The sequence below is a fragment of the Taudactylus pleione genome, unplaced genomic scaffold (assembly GCF_031769625.1).
Source record: "Taudactylus pleione unplaced genomic scaffold, aTauple2 ptg000556l, whole genome shotgun sequence".
NCBI classification, from domain to species: Eukaryota; Metazoa; Chordata; class Amphibia; order Anura; family Myobatrachidae; genus Taudactylus; species Taudactylus pleione.
In genome coordinates, this window is record NW_028284958.1 from 17,148,743 (window position 1) to 17,156,687 (window position 7,945).

The following is a 7,945-nucleotide window of genomic DNA, read 5'->3' on the forward strand; positions in this document are numbered from 1 at the left end:
TTCTATTGCGCATTACAATTGGGAACAAACAGTAGTAGAGCAGTAATAAAACAAAACTAGGTAATAACAGACAGATATAAAGGTAAAAGGGCCCTGGCTAAACTACACTTTCTAAAAAGAAATAAAACCCAAAGGGCTCTATTTACTACAATCCGCATTTGTAATGCAGATTGTAGTGTGATATTACCGAACAGACAATATCACAGGGATTTACTACAAATCCCTTGCAGGGACAAAGCTCTGTCCCCTGCAAATCCACTCCGGAGCCTTATCACTGTATTTTCGCAAAAAATACAGTGACAAGTGCCCCGCGCATGTCCTGAACGGCCGCCGCTGCTTTTCCCTCCGTCACCAAGCCCCGCCCCTGTCACTGAGCCCCACCACTGCGATCGCTGACCCCCCCCTCCCTTAATTGCACTTACCTGCTGTTATCGGGCCTCCAGTGATGTCCTCTGTTGCTCCGGTCAGCAGACATCCCATACTGTACTGGGACCCTGTCAGGTGATGACCGGGCCCCAGTGCAGCATGGGAGACCAGCTGACCGGAGGGAGGACATCACTGGAGTACCGAACTCCGGTCCCTGGACTCAGGTAAGTTTGTTTTTTTCTACGTTTTTTTTTACAGTGAATCAGCGTGTGGTCTGTTTAGACCACACAGCTGATTACTGGTGCCGGCTCCGGGCTCTGCTCTGCACGTTATAGCGGAGCAGGAGTCCGGTAACCGGGGGAGACCCTGGATAACGCCACCACCAGGTGGCGTTATTATCACAGGGCTTTCCCCGGTATTTTTTCACATTTTATTTTTAGTAACTTTGGTCAGATCACATTTCCCATTACAATTATGGGAAATGCAATCTGCTTACTAAAAATAAGTAATACATAGGGGTTGGAGTAGAATTTTACGAATTCTACTCCAATTGCCCATTAGTAACTGTAAGTGATACTAAAATAATGTGAAAAGGGTGTGAAAACACCCTTTTTCACATTATTTTAGTAAAAATAATGTTAATAAATAGAGCCCAAAGACACTAAAGAGGTTTACCAAATGTGCTAATAATTTACAGCAAAAGCAATTTGTTGATGATGCAAGAATTACTCCAAGGTACATAATTTGAAGAAATTGTTGGTGGCGTTTGCAGATGAGAGGTTTACTCAGGGCAAGGAGAGAGATTGGTGCAGGGGGAGGGCTGGGGGAAGCCCAGCTAGTGACAGAGTGCTGGGCTTGCCCCCAGCCTGACATTACATGGGAGGCGTGTCATGTGGGCACGCCCCCAAATAACATCATTTAGGGGGTGTGACCTATGTTAATTAGACCACGCCCCCTTTCCGGTCACACGCACGGAAAACAGCCGACTACGTCTCGGTTGGAGCCGGCCCTGCATTTAATCACATATTAAATTATATTGTAACAATAAGAACAAGATAAGTACAATAATAACATTTTATGTAGTAATATGTAGTTTTTCATATAACTGGAAAAATGTCCCAAATAGATTTATAGCTACATTATTCCTGCGGCAAGATTCTTTAACGCTATAATGATATTCCATCAAATTCTAGAAAAAAGTTTTACTCGCCATATGGCTATAATCAACTGTGTCCGCAAAGTCCCAAACGACATACAAAGATATTGAGATTTTCAGCAGCGTGCCCACGTTATTATGCTTATTGGCTCAGGTCAAAAGATAATTACCCTGTTCTGGTTAAATAATATCCGTCTGGCAGCAGTCCGGCTTGCAGTGAGCGCCGCCTCTAGTAAGTACTCACAGTATACTCACAGCTAGTCAGCTGGAGACCAGAATGTATAGCGCCTGCAGATGGTTCGTGTCGTGATACCAGCGGGAAAAGAACTGAATGTGCGCTTGAATGAAAAAGCGTCCAGAGTGAGCCGCTTCTCCAAATAGGTGTCCAGGCTGCTGGAACCACAAAAGGGACTGGTATTATTCGGGTTCTCTGAAAGAGACGCCATCAGGGGCGGATTGCCGGGACTGGAGTTTCGGGCCCGCACACACGGACAGTGGGGGGGTCGCCCATTCCTTCTACCCACCCGTTTTACCGCCTGTCCACTTCTACCTCCTGGAATTAAAATGAGAGAGGGGACCATGCCTGCTCCACCACCTGCCTGTTCCGACAGTAACTGTGCAACAAAAGGTTACAGGGGGCCTACCGCTCACCCGTTCTTACCGCCGGTCCGGCGCAGAGCAATAAAGTTTTTGGCAGTTTGAGAGTTGATGCGCGTGATGCCATGCTGCGCTGCAGATCCTCTCTTTCAAAGGTGTGGTGTGACATCACATGCGCCGGCTGTCAGACAAAAAATCTTTATTGCAATGCACTGGTACGGCAGTAAGAGCAGGAAGGTGGTAGGAGCGGGTCAGGATCAGCCACAACAGTAGAAACTGTGATGGGGATGTGGGGACTGGCTAGGGCTGGAGATGAGACAAAGCAGGGCTGGAGAGATAGAAGGGGACTGGATGGGCTAATGAGACAGCACAGGGCTGGAGACACAGAAGGTGTGCTGGCTGACAGAGATGGAAGGGGTGCCGGAGAGACAGAAGGGAGCTGGCTGGACCTGGAGAGACACTGTAGGGCTGGAGTTGCAAAAATCCAGGTGGTGGGGGAGTCCTGCCTATTTTTTCAGTCCCGGGCCCCACAATTTTTGATGGCAGCCCTGATTGGAGTTTAGTTATTGGGGTATATTTAGTAAAGTACGGGTTTTTAGAAGTGGAGATGTTGATCCGATTCTACTTAACATCTATATAGCACCTGCTAGAAGATAATAGCTAGAATCTGATTGGTTGTCAAGGGCAACATCTTAATTTCTAATAACCCGCACTTTAGTAAATATACCCCATGGTGTCTGTCTTGTAAAGAAGAGAGTAGGCCAAGTGGTGCAGCGTGTTCTGCAGAATCAAGATTTCAGATAGAAACATAATCCATCTATTTTCCACTTTTCTATATTTCCTTTTTATTTAAAGGTGAAGTCTTAGCAATAGCGGTAAGTTAATTCCATTAAGTCATGAATGTTTCTTTTTTTCCACTGAACGAGTTCCCACAACTACTGAAATCAATACCTTATCTATAATAGGGATATAAATCATTATTTTACCTCTCAGGTTTCCTCAAATTCCCTGACTATTGGAATAAGGACAGAGCCAGAGAGCTTTGTCCTATAGTTTTACTCATTCTGCAGTGCTGTAGCAGGACGCATATGCACCCTGAACCCATCTTCCCCCAACATGACATCACAGAACAAGGCCGGGACAAGGAAGATAGGCACCGAACAAATCCAAAGGACGTCTGAGGATGCATTGGAGTCACACAACGCATGTGACGCAATGGTCTTTCAGTGGCATTTGCACAGAGGATTTATTCGCAAAGTTACTGACAGGCAGGGACCGTTTTAGGGAAGTAACAGGAGTGGCGGTTCAAAAGCAGGCGTGTTAAATGACGACCATTTTCAGGGTGTGTCACAGCCTGCAGCAGCAATCCCGTATGCAGTAAATATGGCTCTGTTGTCTTAGCCTACGCAGCCATTCTGCACAATCATGGGGTTAATCAGGAGGCCGGTAATCTACTGATCTGCGACGGATGCTGCGTATTTAGACTGCAAAGCAGTCGGTGGATGTCTCAATACAAATCTTGGTGGCTGCAACATTTGCATATTTTCGCACAGGCGGTGCGGACAAATTCGCAACAGCGGTGGCATTAGCCTACATCTCTGTATCAGGCACTAAGAGCACTGAGAACTGGTGGACTTGTCCTGCCAGCTGTTATTCTGACCAGTGAAAATACAAGCTGTTTGAATTACAATGTTTTATATGTCTCCCAGATTGTTAAGATGATCTGATCAGTTTTACAGTGTTGGACGGATAATTCTTTATGAATATTTGCCATACGCCTAGAAAGATGGCAGCTGTCACTGCATATTCTGGAGGTTTACCCATAACTGATAACCCCTTAGTTGCTGAACACTGGCACTTTTTGGGTTGGTCACATTCCAACATGTCAGTAAATATTAATACCACACCCACAGAAATTATACCTTTTTTTTTGCAAAAGACATTAGTTTGCTTTTTTTCAATCAGATTTTTATTAAGTACCATAACATATAACATACAAGGAACCAAGCCACACAAGGTGTGCCACAAAATGAGAAACACTAAAGAAAATGGTATAGTTATAGAAAAAGTAACCAGTATAAACATAGTATAAGGCAATCAACAAGTAAAGAAAACAAAAAAATAAAAAGCAACAAGAGCGGAGAAACTGTGGAGAAAATGGAGAGGAGAAGGGGAAAGAGAGATACCTATGTGAGAGTCACCAAAACTCAATATTCTTGAGACTCTTTATAATCCACCCAATAAAACCCATTGGAGATAAATTGAGAATATCTATCGAGGGCCGGGAGGGTTATATATTCCATATACAAATCGACACAACAAAACCATTCCTGAATGGAAGATTTCCAGTGCTTCAGGATCACCTCCTCGGCAGCATTATTTAGAAGTTTCAGAAAAGATTTCTTTGTATTTAGAAATGGGCATGTGTGTATAATCGAATAGCCAAAACCTATAATCTGTCAGAACCTCTGAGTCACAAAGCTTCCTGGGAATAGAAAAAGGCTGCTGGTGAAAGGCAGTGATCCTGGGTTGAGACTCGCAACGCCAACAATGCTCAGATACAGAGGGAAACATAGCAGGTAAAACGGCAGGGCAACGGTACCCTTGAGAAAAGGGTGGGTTTGTATAACCAACGTGCTTTGGGAACTAACATGAATTTAATTGGATTAGTTTTACCCATTAGGAATCTTCCAGGGAAAACTGCCAGTCTCTGTGCCATGATGTCATAAGATTGGGTAGGTTGGGGTGTAAGGCTACAGTATGTCCAGCAGTTGATAAATCCGGGAGACCAGGTGGTGGATGGGAGTTTTAAACTGGGTACACACTAAACTATATTTTGAACGATTTGACGATTTTCGACAGATTGAAATGACAAATCATTCAAATCGTCCAGTGTGTATGCACTATTGCGCACTTCCGTGAGTCGTTCGTTGCGTCTCTTGGTCGGCCCTACATGCTGCTCAATCTGAGGATGTCGTTAATGATTTTTACCACATCGTACAGTGTGTACGCTCTACCGAACAATGTGTCATTCAGAACTGCATTGCTGTTGACGTCAGCTCTGTCCCTCCCCAGACGCTCCCTGCTCCTCCATTTTCTGGCTGGGCCGTGTCTTATGCGGTTTGTGAGCAGCAGCAGAGGATTTTTGTTGTGTAGTTCTGCCCCGAACCGAACTTCTGTCTGGTATGTATAGTGATGTGCATGCCTTGTCCTATGTAGTTACATGTGCCTGTATTATGCTAGTGATAACCATGTGTATACACCCCTATTACTACATGTGTACTGCTGCTGACTATATTATTCCAGTGATATCCATGTGTATACACCCCTATTACTACATGTGTACTGATGCTGATTATATTATGACGCTAGTGATATCTATGTGTATAATGCACCTATTCATGTATACATTAAAATGAAGCACACCACTGAACATTTTAAAAACATTATGAATAACAAACAGACAAACAAACAAAGCAAACAACAAAATTCATTAACAAGTAAACATTTCAATCTAATAACAGTATTAAAACAGACTTTATTGAACTATTTAAGAACCTCTATTATTAGTAACCAATTTAAAAAATAAACCATTTAATTTTTTTTAAAAATCACGTGTGTCTTGTATCAAACAATAATAATAAAAAATAATTTCAAATTGTCTTTATTTTTGCAGGAGAAATGGCCATGGAGAATGACACTTCTTTTTGGACCTCTCATATCTATCACTGTGCCTTTCTCAAAAGGTCCGTTCTTCTGGTACGCTGCCATTCTGTTTTTACATGTGATAACATTTATTTTGTGACTACATTGTGTGAAGTGGAAATAAAAGTGATAGTATTTCACGATGGGAGATTTCATATTGTGATTTTTTTTTGAGGTGCTGTCTGACACTAAAGGGATATATTCTGTAAGTGTGTTGAAAAAGCCGTTTACTGCTTGAAGGATACATAGAAAGGATTTATTTGAGCAAAGAAGATTCTGATTTATATCAGGAACAGTGGACTGACTTAAAGTGACTATTCAATATACCTTTGTGAAGGAGCGCTCAATTTTCTTATATATAAGTTTATTGTGATTTGATGATTTGTGTAGATCATTTTAATTGAGCTGCATCTTCCCCCCTTGGAGCGCAGGTGACCCTATTATGCACTTACCATATGTTTAATATTTTAGTCTGCAACACCTGACCTCCTGGACAAATTGGCCTCAGATACAGCAAGCATCATAGCTGATTCTGAAGCACCAAGTGTTGACCAACCCCTGACGCCCAAGCCAAGGAGTCGTCCACCCCATCAGCAGTTAATCCTCCAGCCACCTATCAGTCTGCCATTTCTAGTGGTATTTACACAGGCATGTTACAATATTCAGAACCCTCACCTGATGAGGGCCATATTTACTATTTATAGTTTTTAAAGCATAATTATTGTTAAAATAGAAACCCATTTGTCGACAAGTTTCATCATGCATAGCTGCATTTTGTGGTCTATGATATATGTTGTTCCCGTCACTCAGTTAGGAAACACGTGACAGTTAAAGGGCTTGAATGGAGTAACATATATCATAGACCACAGAGGTCGCTGCGCATGATGAAACTTGTTGTCAATTGACCCCCAAAGATTAAACAGTTTGTAAAAGCAGTCCAAATTGTTCTTGGCCTGTAATATATTTTATATTGTATTTTAGCACTTTGCTTTATTTTTCACTTTATAAATTAAAAACAGAAAAAAATAAAATAAAAACTTTTTATGGATGTTGTCATGCTTATACGATGCTCATTTGTCGACAAGTTACGTCATGCTCAGTGACATTTTATGGTCTATAATATATGTTGTTCCTGTCAATCAGTTAGGAAACACGTGACAGTTAAAGGGAGTGATAGGAGCAGCATATATCATAGACCACAGAGGTAGCTGTGCATGACGAAATTTGTTGACAAATGATCCCCAAAGATTAAACAGTTTGTAAAAGCAGTCCAAATTGTTCTTGGCCTGTAACATATTTTATATTGTATTTTTATATATTGCTCTCTTTTGCATTGTTGAACTTTATAATTAAAGAAAAATAACAAAACACAATTTTTTGTCTAGATGCTGCCGTGCACAACAATATGGTGCATAGTATTTTTATTTTTTTTTACTTTCACAAGATATAAAGTGCGGTATTTGTTTTTCTTACCTTCAAGAACTGCTGTTTCAGGATGGCCCAAAGCTTTAGGGAAGTTGAGGGAGCCAAACTTCAGGTCATCCAGGAACTTGCCAGCAGCCAGGAACCTCAGGGTAGCCACTAATCGTGCCTCAGCAGGGAGGGCCCTCAGCAGCTTAGTATTCTGCCTCCGGATGTAGGGAGTCACCAGATGGAGCAACTCCTGGAAGGTGGCATCATCCATGCACAGGAAGTTGCAGTAATCGTCAGGATTGTTCTCCCGAATCTCCATCAGCAGTGGCATGTGAAAGCAAGTCTCCCTCTGCAGCAGCCACTCCTTTGTCCAGCATTATCTCAGGCTTCTCCTATTCTGAGCCCTCTTCATATGAGCTAACACCACAGGTTAGTACAGCAGCAGGGAGATTACACGAGGCCACCTCAATATGAACCCATTGCTTAACAGATGGCATGGTCAACCAGGATACTATAGGAGCTGCATATTAATATTATAGAAAATCAGGCAGCTGAAGGCCACCTCGAGATTTGCGTCTAGAACAAGCATACAGTAGTAGTCTCCGACATCGGCCCCCCAGATACACTCCCTAAAGATCCCTTCAAGTTCCTTAAAGAAGCCCAAGGAGATATGAATCGGAAAAGTCTGGAGCCAAAACAACACCTTCG

The 7,945-nt window shown here is 42.5% G+C and overlaps 1 long non-coding RNA gene across 1 annotated transcript; it reads left to right on the forward strand.

Annotated features, from left to right (window-relative positions):
- Positions 1-1,720: 1,720 nt before the first annotated feature.
- Positions 1,721-7,003, forward strand: LOC148481912 (uncharacterized). Its single transcript, XR_015871806.1, has 4 exons — positions 1,721-1,754; positions 5,195-5,302; positions 5,796-5,878; positions 6,296-7,003. It is a non-coding gene; the product is annotated as an uncharacterized LOC148481912 (long non-coding RNA).
- Positions 7,004-7,945: the final 942 nt, after the last annotated feature.